The sequence below is a fragment of the Equus asinus genome, chromosome 10, assembly GCF_041296235.1.
Source record: "Equus asinus isolate D_3611 breed Donkey chromosome 10, EquAss-T2T_v2, whole genome shotgun sequence".
Lineage (NCBI taxonomy): Eukaryota > Metazoa > Chordata > Mammalia > Perissodactyla > Equidae > Equus > Equus asinus.
In genome coordinates this window covers 43,320,497-43,343,310 of record NC_091799.1, presented here as the reverse complement: position 1 = coordinate 43,343,310, position 22,814 = coordinate 43,320,497, and the positions used below count along the sequence as shown (strand labels likewise).

At 43.8% G+C, this 22,814-nt stretch overlaps 1 long non-coding RNA gene across 2 annotated transcripts in view; it reads left to right on the top strand.

Moving 5' to 3' along the window:
- The first annotated feature begins 773 nt into the window (after positions 1–773).
- LOC123289365 (uncharacterized) overlaps positions 774–22,814 on the top strand; it is a 57,104-nt gene continuing 35,063 nt past the window's right edge. Inside the window, exon 1 of one of the 2 annotated variants that reach the window (XR_011506318.1) lies at positions 774–947. This is a non-coding gene — a long non-coding RNA (uncharacterized lncRNA). Of the gene's footprint in view, positions 948–5,079; positions 5,569–22,814 lie in introns of those variants that run through there. The other variant, XR_011506317.1, reaches the window with a different exon arrangement.

The following is a 22,814-nucleotide window of genomic DNA, read 5'->3' as shown; positions in this document are numbered from 1 at the left end:
GTGTGACCTTCACCCGCTTCCTGCCCCTTCTTCGGGCCTCCGTTCCCCGTCTGGGCTGGATATGAAGGTGTCAAGAGAACAAATTTTGTGGTGTCTTTACTTAAAATTTGGGGGCCCTGTTCCTTCAGCCTTTAATGGCAGTGTTACCATGAAGGGTAAATATATGATGTGTAACAATCTGCTGCCTTGGACGTTCTCCCTCTTTCCTACAGCCTGCCCTTTCCTCACTGTGTCCTGTGTCAGAGCGGGTACCTGTTTGCCCATTTTCTAGAAGGAAAATTACCTTCATTCTGGATTATAGCAAATGACAACTTGGACATTTCAGCATACCGCTGAAGAGGTTTGGACTGACCAAGGAGGTCTTATTTCTACTTCCAGCTCTACCAGTAGGGTCTTGAGCAATTCTCTTCCCCTGCGGGGCCTCAGTTTCCCTTTTTGTAGTGTGAAGTGTTTGGGCCAGGTGATCTCAAAACTTCTTTCCAGTTTTGCCTCAGGGTTTCTAATTTCCCCTTGGAAATTTAACCTTTTCTCCCCGCTTTGTCTCACAAATGGATGAAATGGGAAGGACCAAGAAGTGAAACCACTTGGCTATGGGCCAGCTCAGAAGAACAGTGAAACCTCTAACCGCTAATGCGGACGGCAGTTAGAAAAATGCTGTCCCACCCCTGTTTGCAAAAAAAGGTGGGGTGCTTAATGTTCGTGTCTCGCCGTGGTGGAGGAGTTTCACGAGTGGTCACGCGCGCGCACACACACACACACACACACCCGGGGAGGGAGGAGGTGCTGGGCAAGCAGGGGCTTTTGGAGAATGTCCCTGAATGAAAGTCAGGCGGAAAAGTGCACTTGGCGCCTGGCCTTGCTGGGATTCTCTTCATGGTAGAGCCATAATTTGTTTTTCCACAGACCTTGACATTATTTAAGGGAATTCCAGAAGCTTCATGTGAGCGGTGAGTACCCGGTATCCTGGGGCTGCCTGCCAGGGAGGCGACCTAGCTTGGCGTCTGCTGCCACAGTCTGCTGATGGCAAGCTGGCCGTGGCTGCCCGGGGCCCTCATGGCATCCGGGGTCATGTGAGAGACTTGTCAGGGAGCTGGTGCTCTCCTCTTGGGCATTTGGGTGAGAGCCTCTGCTGTGGAGCTGTCAGCATGCTGTGTCCAATGGGTGCCCCTGTGCGGACCGTGGACGGGCCACACTCCAGGCAGCCCTCCTGGCCTCCTGTTGCCCTGCTCTGCGGCTGACAGAGACCCACAGTCATATCACTCATCCGTGCTGCCCGCAGCCTGGCTGCTTTTCTGAGCAGCTGGGAATTTAGGTCTTTGTGAGCGGGGCCTTGGACAGTGAGCAGGAGAGGAGGCGGAAGGGCTTTCGGGATATGGAATTGCAGGGGGAGATTCATAACAAATTCGGGTAACACAAAATACTCCAGTTTGCCCAGACTAGATCTAAGGTTCCTATGTGCCTGACCACAAACCTGGGATGATTCGTGAAGAATGGTCTTCCCTCACAGCAAAATGGGAAAAATAAAGCCCGTAGGATGAATTTCATAATCCTAATGTAGCTTGAGGAATTATTCTTCATTTTTAGAGCTATCCTTGCTACTTTTTAATGTTAAAGTGTTTTTCTCCTTAGAAAAGGGTAATGATAGTGATGTTAGGTGGTAGTTGGTTTTTAAAAATGTACCTACCCGACAACCCTATGTCAATCCTCTGCCATTAAAAGAAGTATTTTTCCTGATGGATGATTTCCAACAATCTAGGGACCAGTGTCCCCCAAGGGGACTCATGGATAGAGGGTGACGGGAGAAAGGGCAGAGTGGTAGGCAAGAGGGGAGGTGGAAGGCATGGGTCTGTCAGCAGCAGGGCACCATGTCAGTTTCAGTTACCGCAGTCTCCTCAGCATCTAGCATGTGGGTCAGTAAAGTTTCTTCTGTAAGGAACCAGTAGTAAATATTTGAGGATTTTTGAGCCATACTGCCTCTGTCACAACTACTTGACTCTGCCCTCTTAGTGCAAAATCCATCATTGACAATATGTCAGTGAGTGAGTGGGGCTGTGTTCCAATAAAACTTTATTTACAAAAACAGGCAGTGGGTCTGATTTGGCCCAGAGATTGTAGTTGGCTGACCCCAATCTAGCACAAGGCCTAGCATCTAGCAGATGTTAGTGAGTATTTATCAAATTGATATACATTGTTTCCAGTGGGCAAAGGGGAGACATTGGAGGAGTCTGAGGTAGCATTTCAGAAAGCTCACTGAGGTAGGCTGTGTAACACGGCTGGGGGAGCATGAAGGAAAGCCATTGTATACGGTAAGGAGTTGTTACAATATCTCAGGCCCAGAGTGGTGAGGGGCAGCCTGGAGCAGGGCAGGTGGGGAGGAGCGAAGATGTGGGAGTGACTGAGCTGTTGTGATGGGGATGTTTAAAGGGAGAAGGAAAAGCCATGAATGGCTGGAATTAAAGCCCCTGTTCCTTAGCTTTTCATACCCCAAACCATGCTTCTAGAACTCAGAGCCCTATTCCATCTTAAAAAGCTTGGCTCTTCCAAACCAAAATCTTGGCTTTCAAGACTGTTTTTGCTATGAATTTCAAAAGCCCTCTTCAAAAGCCAAGAATTTGATTCTTGCTTTCCCTTTACATTTCAGCTATGCCAGCTTCGCTTGGAGGCAGTAAGTCCTGAATGTCTTAGCCTCCTGATTTTCTTTCAATGGGAGAAGGGCTGTGCGTTAAAAAAAAAATGAGAATGAAAATGTACTTGTTACCTTATCAAAATATTTTTCTGCCCTATTAGGTACTAATAAGAGGCAGGAAAGTCTGGGGAGGGTGCTCCCGTTGGTGAAGGTGTGATGAGTCGGTTTGGATGTCTGCAGTCATGGGGGATGTTCATTTGGGAAGTCCGGTGGCATTCAGAATTGCTGCCCAAGTTCCCCTGAAGGGTGAGTCTGGCTGGAGAGTCCTGGAGTGAGCTGAGAGAAGAGGAATTCTCTAACAGTGGGAAGAGCCAGAAAATTTGCAGTTTAACTTTCAAAAAATGCCATCATTCACGGAGCAGAAGACCAGGGTGAAGGCAGTGGAGGGGCCCCAGAAATGTGTGGAGCATCAAGATAGGGTACTGTCACCAAGACTGAGGAAAGAGAAACTCTCCAGGGGAAAGGCCTGCTTAGAAGCATACAATCTTAAGGTTTCTCTCTTTGGTTGACTTATTCCTTCCCAAACATTCAGAACTTCCCTCTCTGTGCCTGGCTGTATTTCAGGAGAAAAGGACACACAATCAAACCCAGCCCTTTAGCAGCCTTTAGTGAGGGAAAGAGAGGCAAACATAATTGTGGTTCATGAGAAGGCCTCCCACAGAGGTCTGGCTAAAGAGTGCCGCTTAGATCTCCCTTCAGAAAGAGAAAGCTTAAGGGAGATCAAACTCTCTTTCCTGCAAAGCTGCTCGAAGAAGGGAGGGGGATATTTTGGAGGTACCAAGTTCCCTGTCATCAAGGGTGTTCAAAGGTTGCTGGATGAGCATCTGGTGGGAATGTTACCCCTCCCTTATGGCCTTTCTTCCAACTTTGAGATTAGAAACAAATCTTTGGGTTCCACTTCTGTCTGTTTCCCCAGATAAACTCTCAGGTGGCCGCAGCTATGAATTCGGCTAGAGGGATGGGTTTCTAGGAGCAGAAAAGCAATGGGAATAGCCCCGTGTGAGAGGAGGGACACTGAGGCAGTGGGCAAAGTCTTGCATTCTAGTCCCAGCTCTGTCCTTGGCTCACTGTGGGACCCAGGACAAATCCTTCTCTTCCCTGGGCCTCACTGTCCCCTTCTGTGCCGGGAGGTCAGACTTGGTGTTCTCTGTGGTCTATCCCACTGCTCCTCCCCCTAACTCTGGGGAAGGACCGTATTTTAAAATACAGCATTATTGAGATAGAGGTCACATAGCACACAATTCACTCATTTAAAGCGCAGAATTCAATGGTTTTTTAGTATATTAATGGAGTTGGGCAACCATTGCTAACATCAGCATTAGAACGTTTTCATCATCTCCCAAAGAAACCCCATACCCTTTAGCCATCAGCTCCTAATCTCCCCATCCCCCTTGGTCCTAGGCAACCACCAATCTTTCTGTCTCTATGGATTTGCCTATTCTGGGCCTTTCATATAAATGGAGTCATATAATGTGTGTTTTTTTGTGTCCGGCTTCTGTCATTTAGCACGTTTCCAAGCTTCATCTGTGTGGTAGCATGTATCAGTACTTCGTTCTTTTTTATTACCAAATGCTAAGCAATATTCCATTGTATAGCTATACTACATTTTATTTATCCTTCATCAGTTGATGGACATGGGGTTGCTTCCACTTTTCAGCTATTAAGAGTAGTGCTGCTGTGAGCACTGGTGTGCAGGTTTTTAATATGGACGCACGTTTTCAGTGCTCTTGGGTATTTACCTGGGAGTGGACTTGCTGGATGAATTCTTCTCCAATCTGATGGCCCACACCACCCATTCACATTCCCCATGCTCCAGGCACAGCGGGGCTCTAGCCCCTTGCCCAAGCCCGTACTTTCAGGCCCCTCACCCTGTTGCCCACACTACTATTTCCCCTGAGAAGCTCTTCCCGCCCATCATTTTGGGTCCAAATCCTATGTGTTACTAAAGGCCCAGCTCAACTCTCACTTCCTCCACAAAACCTTCCTCCAGTGCTGCCTCTGGTGAGAGTCACACAGCCCCTTATGATGCTGGGCCTTCCGGCTCTGGAGCACAGTTATTCTGTTACCTTCCTAGACTGTCCCCCTCCCAGCTTCATGTAGACTCTGGTGTTTGGATTTGCTTTAATATTCCAAAGTGCTTTGTACATAGCAGAGCCTGCATAAATGTTTGAATAGTGAGCATTTGCTGTGTTCTGTTATTTAATGATTTTAAGATGATACCTCTATACCCTCTGTGGCAATCAGGACTGTGAAAGCCCTTGCCATCTTCTCGAATGAAGACACATTTTCCAGGCAGCACCCGGGGAATAAGGCTGAGCTGCCTGCTGTTCCCCTGGCTCGTTCTCCCTGTCCCCAGTCTGACAGGGGCATCTCAGCTCTTCCTCGCGTTTCTAGCTAAAATCTAATGAATTACTCTGAGAAACAAGGTTATGCATTTTGGATCCTGACTTCTTTGAGCATTGCTCATGACTCTGAAATTTATAAACATAGTCAGCTGTCTCCCCAGATGACCTACCAAATGATATTCCCCTAGAAAGCAGAGCTCCATTAGATGCTAAGGCATCAGATAGGGAAATGGACTAGATGACTTCCTGCCCTATGCAAGGTAGGGTGTGGCCCTGACAAATGCTCATCTGGTTTCAGATTGAACATTTCCAATAACAAGCAAATACCTTCCTCCCAAGGCTGCCCAAGGGCAGGGAAGTTCTTCTTGACGGAGTAAAACCCGCCGTCCTGCAGATGTCGCCCATGTTGGCTCGGCCCCCTGGGCCCCTCAGACCACCTCCACTCCTTCTGCTCCAGCACAGCTTTTCAAGTCTTGAAAACAGGACCGAAGCTTCTGTGTTTGTTCTTATGCAGACAGCACAGCCCCAGCTCCTTCAGTAAGTTCTCAATACTTAAGAAATAGTAAAAATAATAAATAGTACACAATCAATTAATAATAATAAATACTTTCGAAAAATACCAGTAATATTATGATAAAAAAGTGACACATTAAAATCGTAGTCTTTAATTTCTGATTACTGAGGAATTAGCATATTCCGGGCATCGCACCAATCACTGAAAGTGGATGGACGCTCTCTGCTCTCACACAGCCGTGCGAGGTAGGGCCTGTTAGGATTTCCATCTGACAGATGAGGAAACTGAGACTTGGAGAGAATAACTTGACAAAAGTCGTGCAGCCACTGGTGGAGGTGGGTTTTGAACCCAAGCATGTCTTGAGTTCAAGGTCAACTTCCCTGTGCACAGCCTTACTATTGGGCCCTGCCAGGAGACAGTGACCTTCCCCAGAGAGCTCGGGCTCCCGGGGTTCAGTGGAAGGAGCACGGAACCGAGAGGCAGGAGAAATGGGACCCAGTGCGGATACTCCTAACTTGTGTGTGAATCTGCATGAAGTGCCCCCCTTGTCTGCATCTTGGTAACGTCATCCGTAAAGCAAGGAAGTTAAACTGATGATCTGTGATGTTGCTGTTGGCTTGCGATTTGAATGTTCCAACCTTTCCTGAATGCACCAAACTCTTACACGCCTCTGGGCCTTTGAACCTCCGGCCCTGCTGCCTGGAAGTTTCTTCTAGCCTCTACTGCATGACAAATCCTTACTCCTCTTTAGAGGCCTGGTTTGAATATTGCTTGCTCTGTGGAGTCTTGCCCCAACCCCACGAAGGTCAGCCTCACTCCTTTCTGTTCCCCAAACACTTGCAGAAGTTTCTGCTCTGGAACCTGAGATCATCTCCCCAGACGGACGGTAATCTGCTCGAGGACAGAGACTTGCTTGTTCCTGTGACCTCAGCGCATGGCACAGTGTGTACTTGTCTTTTGAAGGACTCCAGGATGGCCTGAGCCGTTCTGGTGTCATTTCACCAACGCACCTGCTAGGTGGCGCTGCAGCCCACAGGAAGGTGGCCCCCTGGTCTCCTGCCCGCAGGTCCTGCCAGTGGGGGCGGCAGGCCAGGCTGGGAGATCACTTGGCCAGGAGCCCAGGAAAAGTACAAGTTTCTATTTTCTCCTCTCAGCTCTGTTTTGAACGCTGCCAGGATTGAACACTTTATGTTTCCCATTCCTTGAGGTCCAGGAAGGCAGAGGCCTCTCCCTTCTTTCCTCCTCTGCTGCCTCATAGCAGGAGAATTTAGACCATTCCTTTCCTCTGTCTTTGGACTGTTCCAGGTTTATTGTCCAACGTATGTATGCTCTGCTGATTTTTGCCACATGTCGTCCTCACCTACTCCCCTGAAAAAAAAAAAAGAGGAAAGAGACTGTTGAGCACCTCATGGTAATATTTCTGACCCAAATGAACTCCTTCCATTCTGGTCTTTTCCTGTTTGTTCAAATCCATTTGCTCTCATTTTTCTGTTTTCCTGTGTCTTCTTTCTGCTCTTTGCAGTGTCTCGGTGCAGCCTGACACAGGCAGGGCAGTGTGGTTAGTGGGCGAGGACACTGGAGCTTGGCTGCCTGCGCTTGAATCCTGCCCTTGCTCCTTATGTGTTGGATGACCTTGGACAAGTTACTTGACCTTGTGGTGACTCAGTTTCCTCATCTGTAAAATGGGAGTAATAATAGTACCTACCCAAAAGGGTTGTTGTGAAGATTCTATAGTTTGCAGCGCTTACTTTAAAAGAGGCTGATAAACGCCAGGTGCTACTAGGAGCTGACTGTAGCACTTACAGCTGGGATTCCTTCACTCCGTGTCTCCTGTGAGGCCCGAGAAGGCGGGCTTGGGACCGCCTTGTTCCCTGTCCCATCTTCAACCCCTAGAAGAGTGCCTGCATATGACAGATGCTTAATTAAAGATTTTGGAAGAACCAAAGCCTGTTTTCATTCTCCTTTATGATAAAAATGAACTAAAATTATGATTCATAATTGTTTACTCATTTAAATAGGTTAGGACTTAAAATTAATAATACTGAGTGTGGGCTAGGGCATAAAATATGTGCTTTTATTTATTGCCAGTGGAGTGTAACATGGCAGGAACTCTCTGGAAGGCAATTTGACCATATGTGGAAAAAGCCTGGAAAAAAAGTTGACTCAGTAATTCCACTGTTCTTCTTTTTTTATCTGAGTGCTCAGATATGCACAAAATTTTAAGTACAAGGGTGTTCATAACAGCAGTATCTGTTTTATAAAAAAATCACTAACAATTGAACAGAAATACTGAAATGGTTAAATAAGTGGCGACACGCCCATGTGAGGGAGTAGTATGCAGCTTTTAAGTGACCTCTTCTGTGGGATAAGTAATGATGCGGGAAAACATCTCTGATATAAACTTAAGTGATGAAAAGTAAACTGCGCTGAGTACACAGAACGGGCACAGAGAGCACAACTTCTCTGGTCCCGATTTCCTTATCTATAAAATTAAAACCATAATAGTGCCTATTGCTTAGGATTGTTTCAAGGTTTAAAAAAGCATTTTTTAAAACAAGGTTTAAATAAAGTGGTTTATTAGTTCTGGGCGTGGAGTAAGGGCTCAATAAATGTTGGCTATTGTCAGCAGACGTCTATCAGGAGAAGACTGGAAGAAGTACCGGGTGTTAACGGGAGCTAATCTCGGGGGTGGAATTATTTCATTTTCTTCTTTATGAAGTAAAATATACGGAAGGCAGCTAATGAAGAGTTGGACCATAGTAGGTGCTCAATGAAAGGCAGTTAGCGTTATTCTGGTCTTCTCTATTTTTTCTCTCTCTATTTTTAATAAGAAACGTGTATTATTTTAAAGCCTAAGCTTAATATGTGTTTTACATATAATACGTATTACCTATATATAACATATATAAGATGTATAAATATTACAACATAAAGCTGTCTATATATTTTAAATATATAGCCACAGTGCTGGTTCTTTGTATTTGTTAATTAATTCACAACCCTCACGTGACACGCACTCGGCGCCAGGCTTTGTGTCCGGCTGTGTCAGGCTACACAGTGAGGGAGACTGGAGGCCTCTTCCCTTCAGCGGGAGCCCAGTATAACCAGCTCAATTCTGTTCGCATCATCTTCTTCTTAAGGCGCTCCCAAATCTTCTTTCCCTGTGGCCATGATTTTGTTGATAACACATTCCTTCTGTGACTCAGGAGTTTTCTCTTTTGCCATTTCGTTCTCAGACTTTCCTTTTTCACAACAAATTCCATGACTCTCTTAACCACCTCCCTCTGCTTTTACCCCCCACCGCACTCTCCTTTCCCATCCAAGACAAATAACGGTTCATCTCTCCCCTGTAAATGAAGTCAAGACTGTTGATAATAATCATTTCTACCTCTTTAAAGGCCAAATAAAAAATATATGAGTAAGTTGGGATTATAAACCAGAGAGGAAAGGATGACTAACTCGATGAAAGATATTGCGAAATTTGACCAACTATTTTGGGAAAAAAAGTGAGATTCCTATGGCATACCACACAACAAAATAAATTCCAGATGGAGTAAAGAGGCTAGGAAACCTGAAGATGATATTGGTGAAGATCTCCTCTCAGAGGGGGAACCTAAAGACTTATACAAAGGCATCTGCGCCTAAATAAACATAACATCTCCTCTAACTTAACAGAGGCCCAAACAAAACGGAAAACAGGAACATATTTGCAAGATTTATGACAAAGATAGATATCCTTAAGATAGAAAATGTCTTTACAAACCAATGGGAAAATTTGAGTAAGTCAACAGCAAAATGGGCTAATATAACCAAAGTTAAAAGATAAGTGACAGATCAGGAGAGAATTTTTGTAGCATATAAAACAGATAAAGTATTAATAAGGCATTCAATATATAAAGAGCCCCTTCAAATCAATATGAAAAAGACATAACTCCAAAAAAAATCCAGCAAAGGCTCTGAACAGGCAAATCACTGAAGAAGAAATAAAAATATCAACAAAGACATAAAAAGATGCTCAACCTCACCAATAACCAGGAAAGTGCAATCTTTAAAAAAAAAAAAGTCCCTGTTCCACTTAACAAATTGGCAAAAATTAAAAAGTTAAAAAAAACCAGAGTTGTAGTAGACATGAGGGAAGCAGACACGCTCATAGTCTCTCTCACTGGTGAGAGTATATAAATCAGTAAGGTCTTTAGAAAGGCAATTTGGCAATAAATTTTTAAAATATTTATCCCCTTTGGCCCAGCAGTTCTGCTTCAGGGGGTATATCCTTAGAAATACTACGCATGTGTACAGAGATGTGTGCAAAAAGCTGCGAATTGTTTAGTATAGAGAAAAAGTGAAAGAAAAAGTATTCACGCATTCCAGAGAATGCTAACAGAAATGCACACAAATGTATGCGTAAGAATTGTCACTGTAGTTTTGGAAGGACTTGGAAATATCTCAGATGTCTGATAAGAGCAGATTATGTAAATAAATTATGTGCATCCACTCAATGGAACCTACTCAGCCTGTAAAATGAATGGGGTAGATCTATATGTGCGGATATGAAAAGATGTGCATAATAAAAAAATGAATAATGTCCATAATCACTACTCAAAAATGCAGGTTGCAGGACTTTAGGTGAAGTCTGATCCCATGTATGTAAACAAAACCATGACCCCTGCAATTAAGGTGTGTGTCTCTGCTCCGGTGGGTGGGGGCCCTGCAGATGGAGGCTGAGCTCTGACTGCTGGCAGAGCTGAGAGGCAGCCCCGGTTTCCTGCACCCTCTGCTTTCAACCAGTCTCTGTCAGGGGAGGGCTCTTCCCCAGCATTCTCTCTCTCTTTAGTCTGCTAGGTGGACTTGGGGCTCCTTTGCCTTGTTAAACTGGTTTAAGGTAGGACATGACCTTATTATCGAATTCTGAAGGTTTCTTCTTCAGAAAAGAATGAGATGGCCACTGTTCCTCCATGAGCATAACTAGGACATGAGGACAAACTAGTAGAAGCTCCCAGAAGACTTATGGCTTGATACCAGGAAGTCTGGTATCAGTGGGCTAGACAGGCCAGCACCCATATCAGAAGGAAGGAGAGCGAATAACTGAGGATGAGACCACGAGATCTGTTTGGATGGCTCTCAAGATCTTCTGCCTCATGTGAAGTTGAAACCTGCTTCTTTGAGGTTCTATCCTAGGTTCTTTGGGATCAGGCCCCTCTTCCTAAGGAGAACCCTTTAGAAACTCAAAGACAGTGTCAGCCTCATGAGATAGAATCCTCCTGTCAGTCAAGGGTTCCAATAGAAGCCACAATGCCATTGTTAGAGAAGCTGATAAGGGCACCCCCAAGGGTGAGAGACTGGACTGGATGATCCCCACTAACCCACGGTTCCTAAGAATCCTCTTAGAGTCTATGAATCTAAGACTTATGGTGAAGGGCTGTGGTCATCTTCGTTATCCACTTGCCATAGCCTTTTCCTCTGTGAGTTGCATGAAGCGTCTCAGGAAATGTGAGTAAAGGAATCTCTCAATGAATGGGCTGTGAGGAAATGAGTCTCAGTCTCTAGTAGGTGAGAGAGATCCTCAGTGGCTTCATGGTACTTGACCTTGAAAGGAGAGTGATTCTTGTGAGTGATGATCCTTATGAAGAGATCCTTCCCTCTTTTGAGTTGATATGAGAATGGCTCTGAGTCTCTGTGAGGTTCTATAAGCTGCCACTGAATGAGGGATCAAAGGCCACCAGTCAGGGGTTCTGTAAGGGGTCAGATGGTTGGGGCAGCCGCATGGGTGTTAACAGAGGACCAGAGCAGCCTGGGTCACTGTTGGCTCAATGGTTATTCTTTGAAGAAAAAGATGGCTGATTGATGATCACACACATTGTTGTCTTATTTTCCATTTACATTTTCTTCAGTCGCTCAGAAGATGAGATTGGAGAATACTCCGGCACAGTATACTAAAGCACATTTTCTAGATTTTCTTTCTCTAAAATATTTGAATTCATTTCTCTGAATATAACATTTCTTCAGGTATTGTAACTTTTGTAGATATTTGTTACATTTTAAACGTTTCATAGGAATTGGATAATTTTGAGATATGAAGACAGCAAAAAAGGGCAACATACATGTGAAGGAAACTGTAAAATTGTAATTTTGTAAAATCGATTTAGTACTACAAACAAAACAAATCCAGTTATTTATTTTACAGCCATGGTAGAAACTCAGCCGTGAGAATTCTGAAACACTGAGAAAGAGTCCCTCCCTCTGTCCTTTGGGTCTCGTCCCTTCCTGCCATCTAAGGAGCTGTTACAACATTTTCTCTCCTGTGTATTCAATCATTCTTTCCCAACTGGATCATCCCATTGACAGGGAGCCATGTTAAACCCTTTCCCACGTAAGAAAGCGGCTGATGCTGTGCATCCCACACAGAGCTGCCCCTCTCTCCTCTCCTTTTACAGCTAAATGCCTCCACAGAGTTGTCTACACTTGCTGCCCCATTTCCTCACCTCCCACTCAGTCCTCAACCCTCTCTACCCTAACTTCTGGTCCCATCAGTCTACCAAAATAGTCCTTAACAAAGTCACCAAGCCTCTCCACTTCATTGCATCCCGTGGCCATTTTCAGTCCTTATTTCACTTGACTCTTCAGCCACGCTTGGCACTATTGACACTTCATCTTTCCTGAAACCCTCCTCTGGTGATTTCTGAAGCCACTGCCCGGGTTCTTCCCCCGCCTTGCTGGCTCTCTCATCCACCTGCCTTTTCAATGTGGGTTTATTTCTCAAGTTCTCATCTGAGGCCCTTTATCTCCTTTTCATTCCATGCTGTCTTCCTCAATGACTACCTCTATCAATCTTTAGAAAAACAACTCTAATTTGTTTATCTCCAGTCTGGATGGCTCCTTTGAGCTCTGGATCTGAATATTCAACTGACCACTCTCTTTTGCTTGGATGTCTCAATGGCTCCTCAAAGTCATGTGTCCAAGACTGAATGTACGATCTTCCTCTACCTGCCCCTGACTTGTTCCTCTCTATGTAAATGCACTGCCAATCCATGTGTTTTCACAAGTCAGGAAACTAGGCTTCATCCTTGGTGTCTCCCTCTCGTCACTTTCATTCTGTGAATATCTCTTGAAAGTACCCACTTGTCTCCATCTCTAGTGCACTAATAATGTAAAATGAAAGGGGCTACTTTGACAGGGAGTGAGTTCACCATTGTTGGTATCCAAGCAGAGAATGGTTGGCCCTTGGCATGAACGATATGGCAGGGGCTAGATGCCTAGGTGACTGTAAGTGTTTACTCATCCTCTCTTACCTGTCTAAGCTGTGTGATGAGGGTTCAGCCCTCCATTCTCTTGAACCACTCGTCTCTCCTACTTGTGTAAGCCCTTCTCCATGAGGCCCATAAAGCTCTTGGAGGCCATGAGGCCATCTTCTAGCCAAAGTCCCTTTTAGGAGAGGTCTGACTTCCTCTGAGCTGCTAGGCTCCCCAGGCAGCATTCAGTTCAGATGGGAGGCTCTGAGGCTCAGAGAGCAGGGCGGGGACTTGCCCCCACTTCAGTGATGAGCCACAGGCAGAGCCAGGGCTAGGATCCAACCTCCTGACTTCCAGCGCTTTACCTTCTCTTTATTCCATGCTACCCCTCATCAGTCCGCTCTGTCTCATTTAGAGGGCTGGTGAGTCATAATTTGCACCAGATCCTGTCAGGTGATACACTACACATCTCAACTGGGAAGGATGCTTCCGTGCTCTTCTGGGCTAGGGTGTCAAAGGACAAGAGTTATTTGCTTGAGACACAAACAGGGAGACTGGAGACAGAGTAACAATGTGGGGACAAGGTGCCAGTGGATGCTTTATTGTTCATCCTCATACCTGAGGACCACAAGTCCAGGTCCATAACTGTGCTTTTAATTTCAGAGGCAAAAATAAGCTGAAACAAAACCAACACAACCACCACCACCACCACCAGCAAAAACCTCAGTGTTTTTCAGCTGGGATTTTGACTTGCATAACTGTCATTCTAACGGCTAACGGTTAGGTCTGGTTGAGGAGGAGTCACAGGTATGATTCACAATATTTGGTCCCACGGTAGATAAAGAGAACAAGCAGAAGTCAAATTTTTACCACCCGGCGGCGGGCCGGGGGGGGGGGGTGGGGGGGGAGGGGCGTCATCTGCTCGTTGCAAGACTTGCCTATAGCCAGGAGGCAAGGTGGTAGGAGAGAAAGGACTTTATTACAGCTTGCCAGCAAGAAGGAAGATGGCCAACTCATGTCCCAAAGAACCATGTCCCAGAACAAAGACTACAGGCCAGTTATATACAGGGCTGGTCTCCAGGTGGGGGAGGTGGCTGATCTCTGGGTGGGGCGGACATCTGGTCCCAGTTCCTGATAGTCCTTTCTTTTACTGGATATGCATCAGAGAATGGAGCAATGCCCTATACCCTGATCTTTCAGTTGTCATTGATGATGGCTATCACCATAGGCTCTCTGCCGGCGTGTGTGTGGGGGTCATCACATTCCTAGAGAACTCAGAAGAACAAAGTTCTCATGTTAAAGCAGCTAGGAGGGGCCACAAAATCTACAGAACATGTCTGGGCTAGTTAATCAGAGGTCATTCAAAGTTACAATATGGTTTCTTTTCTACAATATGGCTTCCCTTGTGTCAAACTTGTGTGGAATCAGCATCAGAATGAAGTGGGTCTGACACAGTTGTATGACAGGACTGTACATGGTTGTAGGCTTAACCTGTAGCCAGTATTCCAAAATCCCTTTGCTATCTTCTGAAGTGTTTCAAAAAAATGTTTCATAATAAGAGATCCTAGGAAGAAGTATAGAGATAGAAAACACGATGGTTGAAAAATGGAGAAAATTCTCCCAGACTGAACTGGACCCAGAGGCTCCTCCATCAACAAAGAGATTGGGTTTTGCAAAACTGTTCATACATCCATTTGTTGCTAAGTCTAAAGCGACCTTCTACCAGCTATTGAAGTGTATACACTGATGTAAAGTTATATGAGAACTAAATATATGCACACATGGCATTTTTTGGCTTATCCCATACATATATTCGAGGTGAAATATTAATCATTTTCTTACCACTTTCAATTTTTAAAATCATCTCTGATTTTGTTCCCTCTTAACAATGTGTAAACAGTCATGTCTCTATGCTAAGGTGGTGGGCAGAGTGGGTGTGAATTTGATCTGAGGAGTTTCCCTGTTGGTCACTTCAGGGTCCCTGTAACATATAACCTGCAGATTCTGCATTATGCAGATTTGTGTAATAGCTAGAATAGTGATTCTCAGAAAACAAGGAGTGGGAAGAGTTGAGGATGTCTTCTAGGGGAGGGCAATATTAAATATTAGAATCTATGGGTTGAGGGGCATATAGTTTAAAAAAGCATACTTAACTTTATCATATAATTTTACGTCTGGAAAACACAAAAGATCTAGCTGAGAGATTTTTAGTGAAAACTACAAGAAGTAAAGCTCAATGAAATCTATATGGTGGATAGAGTCATACAAATGATATAGTAAGAAAGTTTTCTAAATTAGCCCTAGGGGTAGCTGAGACGGTGGTCACAAAAATCTGAATCTCTCAACAACAATACAGAATAACAAATAACAATAATAATAATAAATAAAACCACACAAAATCCATGTCTTCAGCATAACCAGAAGAAGAAGAAGGTACAAATTTCAAATTTACCCACAAGTAGATAAAGAAACACCAAATTCCAGCAAATTAACTTTCATGCCTCACCCACTAGTATTCATAAAGACCATGAACAGTAGAGGAAGTGCTCCCTGGAAGAGTGAAGAGGGCCCATAGTGGCAGGCACAGGCTTGATCTAAGACCACTGCCAGAAAGAGAAAGTCCATCTTCAGTTCAAAAATAGTGGAAAAGAGTCCTGGTATACTACAGCACCTGCTCTGAAGAAGGAACGTAAAAATGTATGCTATTTGAGGTGGCAGTTTTCAAAAGCATTGCTTTTGAGGGAAGAGAATGTGAGGGTAGGGAGAGATGGTTTTTGGAGATTTGGCGGTGATGCGGAAAAGAAGAAAAAAAATTTTAGAGTCTTGCAAATAAGAGAGAACCGAAAAATTGGAGGATACACGATTCCTTTCCCAACCCCCCAGAAATAAAAGCCATCTCTTAAAGATATTCTGCACTGATAAATGGACATAAAAGGGCACTCTTGAGTTAGGAATTAAAGAGTGTTGGTTGAATTCAGGAAAGAAATATAAGCAAAAGACAAAATCATATCAGAAATCAAGGTTAAGTGCCCTTTTACAAGGTGCCCTAGAAGGAATAAGCTAAAATGAAATTTTAATTAGGGAAATTGAAGAAAGACAGGAAAATGACCAAGAGAACGAAAATAAGATAAAGTAAGAAGCCAAAGAGTCAAGAGAAGTAGTTGGAATGGTAGACAGGAAGGCAAAGAAGAAACAACACACCAATAATTGGAGTCACTGACGAGGGTAATTCAAGAAGACTTTATGGCACTCAAAGAACATCAGGATCTACATATTGAAAGGGTCCACTGTGCACCTGGAAAAATTTACTTATAAAGATCAACTCTATGACATATTCTAGTATAACTATTAGACTTTACGTAAAGAAAAGTCCTTAAGGCCACCAAGCAAAAATATCAAAAGATGCACAAGGACAAGAGAATAGAATCGGGGTTTTTGTTGTGCAGCAACAGGTAACTAATACCTATAGATTCTTACATACAGTCATGCACCAAATAATGACATTTTGGGCAGCAAGGGACCACACAGAAGATGGTGGTCCCATAAGATGAAGACCACATAGCCATATATGTACCATATGGCACACAAAGGTGTGCAGTAGGCTATGCCATCTAGGCTAGTGTAAGTACACTCTATGATGTTCACACAATGATGAAATCGCCTAACGATGCATCTCTCAGAACATATCCCCGTCATTAAGTGACACACGACTGTATTGCAAAGGGGAAATCCAGCTTTCTTAGTATCAGTGGTTAAAAAATGAAGAGCAAGTATGCCTTGAGAGTCTGTCAAATTAAGTAACATTAAAGTAAAATCATATTGACCTAATTAAAAAGACAGTGGATTTTTCTGCAAATTGCATTTTCCTGTAATACATAGTATTAGATTAGGAATGCACAAAAGCAAAATTATTATATCAAATAGCCCATTTAATCACAAAGAATAATTTTTTAAAATGTTCCTTCAATGGAGACACTTTTCTCAATCTTGAATTTGGAATACTGCCCAAAATAATTTGGAGATTAAATACTGGGATTTTTTTTCTTTTTTAAGGAAGATTAGCCCTGAGCTAACATCTGCCGCCAATCTTCCTCTTTTTGCTGAAGAAGACTGGCCCTGAGCTAACATCCATGCCCATCTTCCTCTACTTTATATGTGGGATGCCTGCCACAGCATGGCTTGACAAGTGGTGCCGTGTCTGCACCCGGGATCCAAACTGGCAAACCCCTGGCTGCCGAAGTGGAACATGTGCACTTAACCACTGTGCCACCAGGCCGACCCCTACTGGGATGTTTTTTTTCTATTCAGTTCTATAGTCAAGTGTCAGATTGATGTATTTGTTGAAGATGTCAAACTTCAAGTTTTGCAAAAAAGCCAATTATAACTCACTTTGCTTTCAGTTGTGACGAATCCATAAAGGACAGGAATTGAGTACAGCTATTTCCTTATGCACGATATATGGTTAGAGGTACATTTGAACAAAAAGTGCTGCTTTTTAAAGCCTTGGAAACCATCATTGAAGTTGATGATGTCTTTCAGGCTGTTCCAAAATGATCTGAAGTTAATGAACTAAATTGGAAAAAAATTTTTTTATTGAGGTGAACATATTCACATTTCAGGTGTACATTATTATATTTCAGTTTCGGTATAGACTGTGTTGTGTTCACCACCAAAGGTCTAGTTTTTATCTGTTACCATACATATGAGCCCATTTATCCCTTTCACCCTCCCCCTACTGCCTCCTCCTCTGGTAAACACAAATCTGTTCTCCTTATCCAGGTGTTTATCTTCCATGTATCAGTGAAATCATACGGTGTTTGTCTTTCTCTGTCTGACTTATTTTGCTTAACATAATACGCTCAAGGTCCATCCATGTTGTGACAAATGGCGTGATTGTGTCTTTTTTATGGCTGAGTAGTATTCCATTGTGTGTGTGTTTGTGTGTGTGTGTATATATATATATGTATATGTATATATATTATTTATAGTGTGTCCTGATGGTGATCCAGCAATGTTGGGTCTGAAATTAGAATTCTTAAAGGAAAAAATTTTTAAATTTTCATCTGTTTTTAGGACATACATTGACTTTAATGATAAGCAATTTATGAGAGGATTTTAATCTTGCTATCAAGATAGTAAGTTTTTATTTAAAAAATTGAGTAGAGGTATCAGATTATTTGCTTTTCAAAAAGTTAAATGTGAATAACAAAATTCTTCTGTTCTATGTGAGATTCATTGACTGTCATTTGCCCTATTTTTGAAACACTAGAGAAAAGGTCAACTGTGTCAATTTAAGAATGATTAAACTTCTAGCAGAGTTGGGCGCTTTCATTTATGAGATATATTTGAAACATTGAATACATCGAAATTGAAAATTGAGGCATATAAGCCAAATTATTAATTATTATGTTATACTCCAGGCAGTTATAGTATAATTTCCCCCAAAGATCCTGTAGTGGTTTCCGAGGTGTAGACTGCTCCTCAGGGTAGCCTCTCGGACTGAGGAATGGCGTTTCCAGAGGAAGGCATGCGGGGCGGACCTCAGGAGTTCTCTGGGATCTCCTCGCCCTTGGTTGGATTACAGTCTGGGAATGACACAGTTACAGGTGAAGGAGACAGGTGGTGGAAGTGTGATGCCCTCCAAAAAGTGAGGATTCCCAGATAAAATGTCCTAGGTCAGTGGCTCTCAGACTTTTTTGTGTTCATGCCAAGTGTTCAAATACTAGAGTTTTTGCTGCGAGATATGGAGCACTTCCCAAACATTTTTTTTTTTTTTTAAATTTTGTCTTTTTTTTTTCTTAATTTTTTTTTTAAGATTTTATTTTATTTTCCTTTTTCTCCCCAAAGCCCCCTCGTACATAGTTGTATATTCTTTATCATGGATCCTTCTAGTTGTGGCATGTGGGATGCTGCCTCAGCGTGGTTTGATGAGCAGTGCCATGTCCGCACCCAGGATTCGAACCAACGAAACACTGGGCCGCCTGCAGCGGAGCACGTGAACTTAACCACTCGGCCACGGGGCCAGCCCCACTTCCCAAACATTTTTGACCGTCGGATTCATTTTCTCAGAAACATTATGCGAGACCAACGTTCCTTCAAATATACTTTGAGAAATGCTTTTCTAGATGACCATGAGTTAATGCATATAGAACTTGAAAGAAAAATATTGCGACCCAAGAATTAAACTCAGTCAAGACGTTCATGCGTGAAGCATCTGGAAGTATTAAGTTGTATAAAAGTTCTCAGAAAGTACACCATGAACACACTTCCTCTGAAGTAATCACTGAAAGATATTCTTCCCAGGGCTGTTTCTATTTGGAACAGTAATAAGTAAAATATTCTAAATAATTGTAGATAGAAAAGTAAGTATTTTCAGATACAAAGAAAAATGCGGTATTATACCTTCTTAAAACGATACAGAAAGTCTTAAACTAAATACAATAGCAGGAGGTAAACAATGAAGTTAAAAGTAGCAATCAGCAAATTAGGAAACGAAATCTAGGAGCTGATTGCTTTAAGACAGACAAAGGTCTGATAAGTTTCATCCATTAAAAGAGCAAAAATGTAAACACAAATACACACAAACACCATCATACAAGGATATTCACCGTCGGTGCACTGACAATTTTCATCTTGCTGCAGACTTTCCTTTTCCTTCCTCTAACTCCTCTCCTCCCCTCCCAAGGTGACCAATGGCAGCTGCCTGATGTGTATCCTCTCGCACAGTTCTCTGTGTTCCCATAATCCCATGCAATGACATATGCCCAGAGATAGGGTTTTGTTGTGGTTCCTTTTTTGTAAAGCTGGATTCTTATTAAAGACATTTCTCCACAAATTCATTGTTTTAAAAAAGATTTTATTTTCCCTTTTTCTTCCCAAAGCCCCCAAGTACATAGTCGTGCATTTTTAGTTGTGGGTCCTTCTAGTTGTGGCATGTGGGACACCTCCTCAGCATGGCTCGATGAGCGGCGCCATGTCCGAGCTCAGGATTCCAACTGGCAAAACCCTGGGCCGCCGAGTCGGATCGTGGGAACTTAACCACTTGGCCACGGGGCTGGCCCACAAATTCATTTTTTCTTTTTTACTTACCAATATATTTTGATCAACCCTTCAAGTCAATGGCTACAGAAGTCATTCATTCTTTTTAATAACTGCTCATTTTCAGTTTTCCCCCCCACTAGAAATAATGCTGCACAAAACATCCAAAACATCCACAAAACATACTACTGCTGGGTCAAAATGCATGCATGTTATAAATTTGAATAGAATTGGCCCTTTGTTGTTCTTAGAGGGACATGGAATCCCAGACAGTGACAGGAAGTGGCGTGGGGAGCAGAATAGCTGACTCCTGAAGAGCAATGGCTGGAAGCAGACCGCCTGGCCTCGCGTCCCGGCCGGACCTCTTACTAGGGCTGTGACCTTGGGCACAGCATGTAACCTCTCTCCCCTGACTTCCTCATATGTAAAATGGGGGAAAGCAACGGTACCTCCCTCACTGGATTGTTATACAGACTAAACGACAAGCTGTTAGTGCCTGGCACCAAATAAGTACTCAGTAAAATATATTATCATATCTAGGCAACTTCCCACAGCCAGAGCCCTCCAAACAAGGACAGAGCTGTGGGAAACTTTCTCCAGTCCCAGGGGGTCCGTCATATCAGCCACCTCTGCAAACTCACAGCTGGCTGTTGGTCACCTCTCGCCAACACCTGCACCGTTTTGCCTGCACTTGAGTTAGTTGCTGGCTTGTCTGTCTTCTCACGAAGCTGGGATCTCACCGAGGGCTAACAGGGGCTGGGTGTACTTCGTCTCTCCCCAGGGCACAGCCTGCACAGACCGAGCCTTCAGAAGAGCTTTGGGGAACAGACATATTTGATTCCCAGAATTTCTGACTTGTAGGTTGTCTAACCCAATTGCCCAGCCTATTTCAGGAATTCCTCTTTAGACCGTTAAGCAGGTAGTCTTCCAGACTCTGCTTACATACCTCCAGTGATGGGAGACTCACTATTGCTCAGAGCAGCCCATACTATTTTTTGAAACAGCTCTATTTTTAGAACTTTCTAATTTTAGTCAATAGGATTAATTTTCCCACCATTTGCATCAAGTTTTGGTTGAAAACTACAGAAACATGCAGGGAAAGAGCTGGTAAATAAAAATTGTTGTGTGTTTATGGCTGAGGTATGAAACAGTAAAAAGGGTGGCAGAGCACACAGGATAACTTTAATAAGCTTTGCTCACCTGGTCACAAATAAAAATGGCAAGCAATAGGATATATTGGAGAATATGAGGAAGCCATTTGGTGTAAACCTAATTCGGCCTGACCTTGTCTTTCCAAAAGGGCCTGACCGTGGCTGTTGAGCATGCATTGTATATCTGCCTTAGACATTCCCTACGGCAAGAACAAAGGCCCTTGAGATAAAGGTGCAACTTCCCTCCCCTTCCCAGCGTTGGCATTCCCTTAAGGATTAAGCATCTTTCCTTAGGCTAGGAACTGATTGCAGTGCTCACCTGTGACCACCCAGCTCGAGACAATAGACTTGCCTCCTGCTGCCCACCGAGATAGCAGACCCACTACCTGCTGTGTCCATCAAGCGCTGTGCCGACGGGGCAATCTTGTGACTATTGTGGGAGGGACATTTCAATCATATGTAAAGCATCCTCGTTGGGGCTATATAACCACTCTGTATACCTCACTTCTTTGGTGCCCTTTCTTCCTTTGGGAAGAAAGGCCCCGGGCCATGGTCCTCAGATTTCTGCTCAGAATAAACTCACCCAAATTTTCATTTATAGATTGATTATGGATTATTTTCGTCGATACCTGGTCACAAATAAGCTCTTGGAAATGTCCGTGCATGTCTGCCTCCAGTGTTTACTGGGAAAATCCTTATATGGTCGTTATTTACAGACCCAGACAGGAGTTTATGGAGGGCTTGAGGAGAGCAGTTTATAGAGGGTTGGGAGACAGAAGTTTATGAGTTTGATGTATTTGTTGGCATGCTAATCTTCTAAGAGTTCTTTTTCTGCTCCACAATTTTGGGGAGTGGAGTTGCTCAAGTTCTGGGGGTGCATTTGAAAGCCCCAGTAAGAAAGAGCTTGGACCTTCATCTCCTAGGATAGCTTTGCTACCTTCTGGAAGGGATGCTAAGGTCTTAGGAGAGATGCGTCCCAGCCACCAGGATGCTCTCTGGAGTTTAACCAGAACGTCAGCCCCCATGGATTAATTTGGAATTCTCTCAAATAGTCATTCCTACCTGCCTCTTCTATGTAAGAACTGCCCTTAAGGCAATCACAGCTGGATGGGGAGTGGACGAAGGCAGAGTGGTGCTAACTCTCATCCCAGCCAACAAGTTCCCAGAGCCTCCCTGCGGCCGAGCAGTCTGCAGCAGGTGAGGCTTCCCAGAAAACCTCAGAGAACTGCTCCCCTAAACCCGGCACCTACCGTCAGTGCCTGAGACTTGGGGAGCAGAGTGGTTTAACTGAAAGAACTCCAGAAAGGAGAGTCGGATGCCCTGGGGGAGATGTCCTTTGCTGTTAACTCAGTTTTTCTACCGAAAAGTGAAGAATCTAAGATGCCCTTAGCTCTAACATGCTGAAAATTTAAAACTGACAAAGCAGTCACAATCGGCCCCAGCCGCATGGAGCTTCATGGTTCCCATCTGCCCTCGCTTGAATTTTACCTTCCCAGTAGCTCTGAGAAGTAGAAAGGATGAAGATGATGCTCTCCATTCTGCAGTGAAGACACTGAGGCTCAGATTTGACGACATGCCAAGGCACACAGTCTGGGACTGGAGGGTCCTGAAGTTCAGATTCTTACCACCCCCCCCACCCCCCCACCACAGGTGGGACTCGGTCTTCTGACTCTAGCAATCTGTAATTATACGGTCACTTCAGTCCAGCAAAACATCTACTGGGGGAGGCAAATAGATGGCAAGGTGCCTCTTATGTGGAAGGTGTCTCAACATGAAAGTGTCTGTATAAAAGGAGACGAAGAACAGGGGCTCAGACTGTCTCTGGGATAGCAATCTTTGTCAGTTTATTAAATT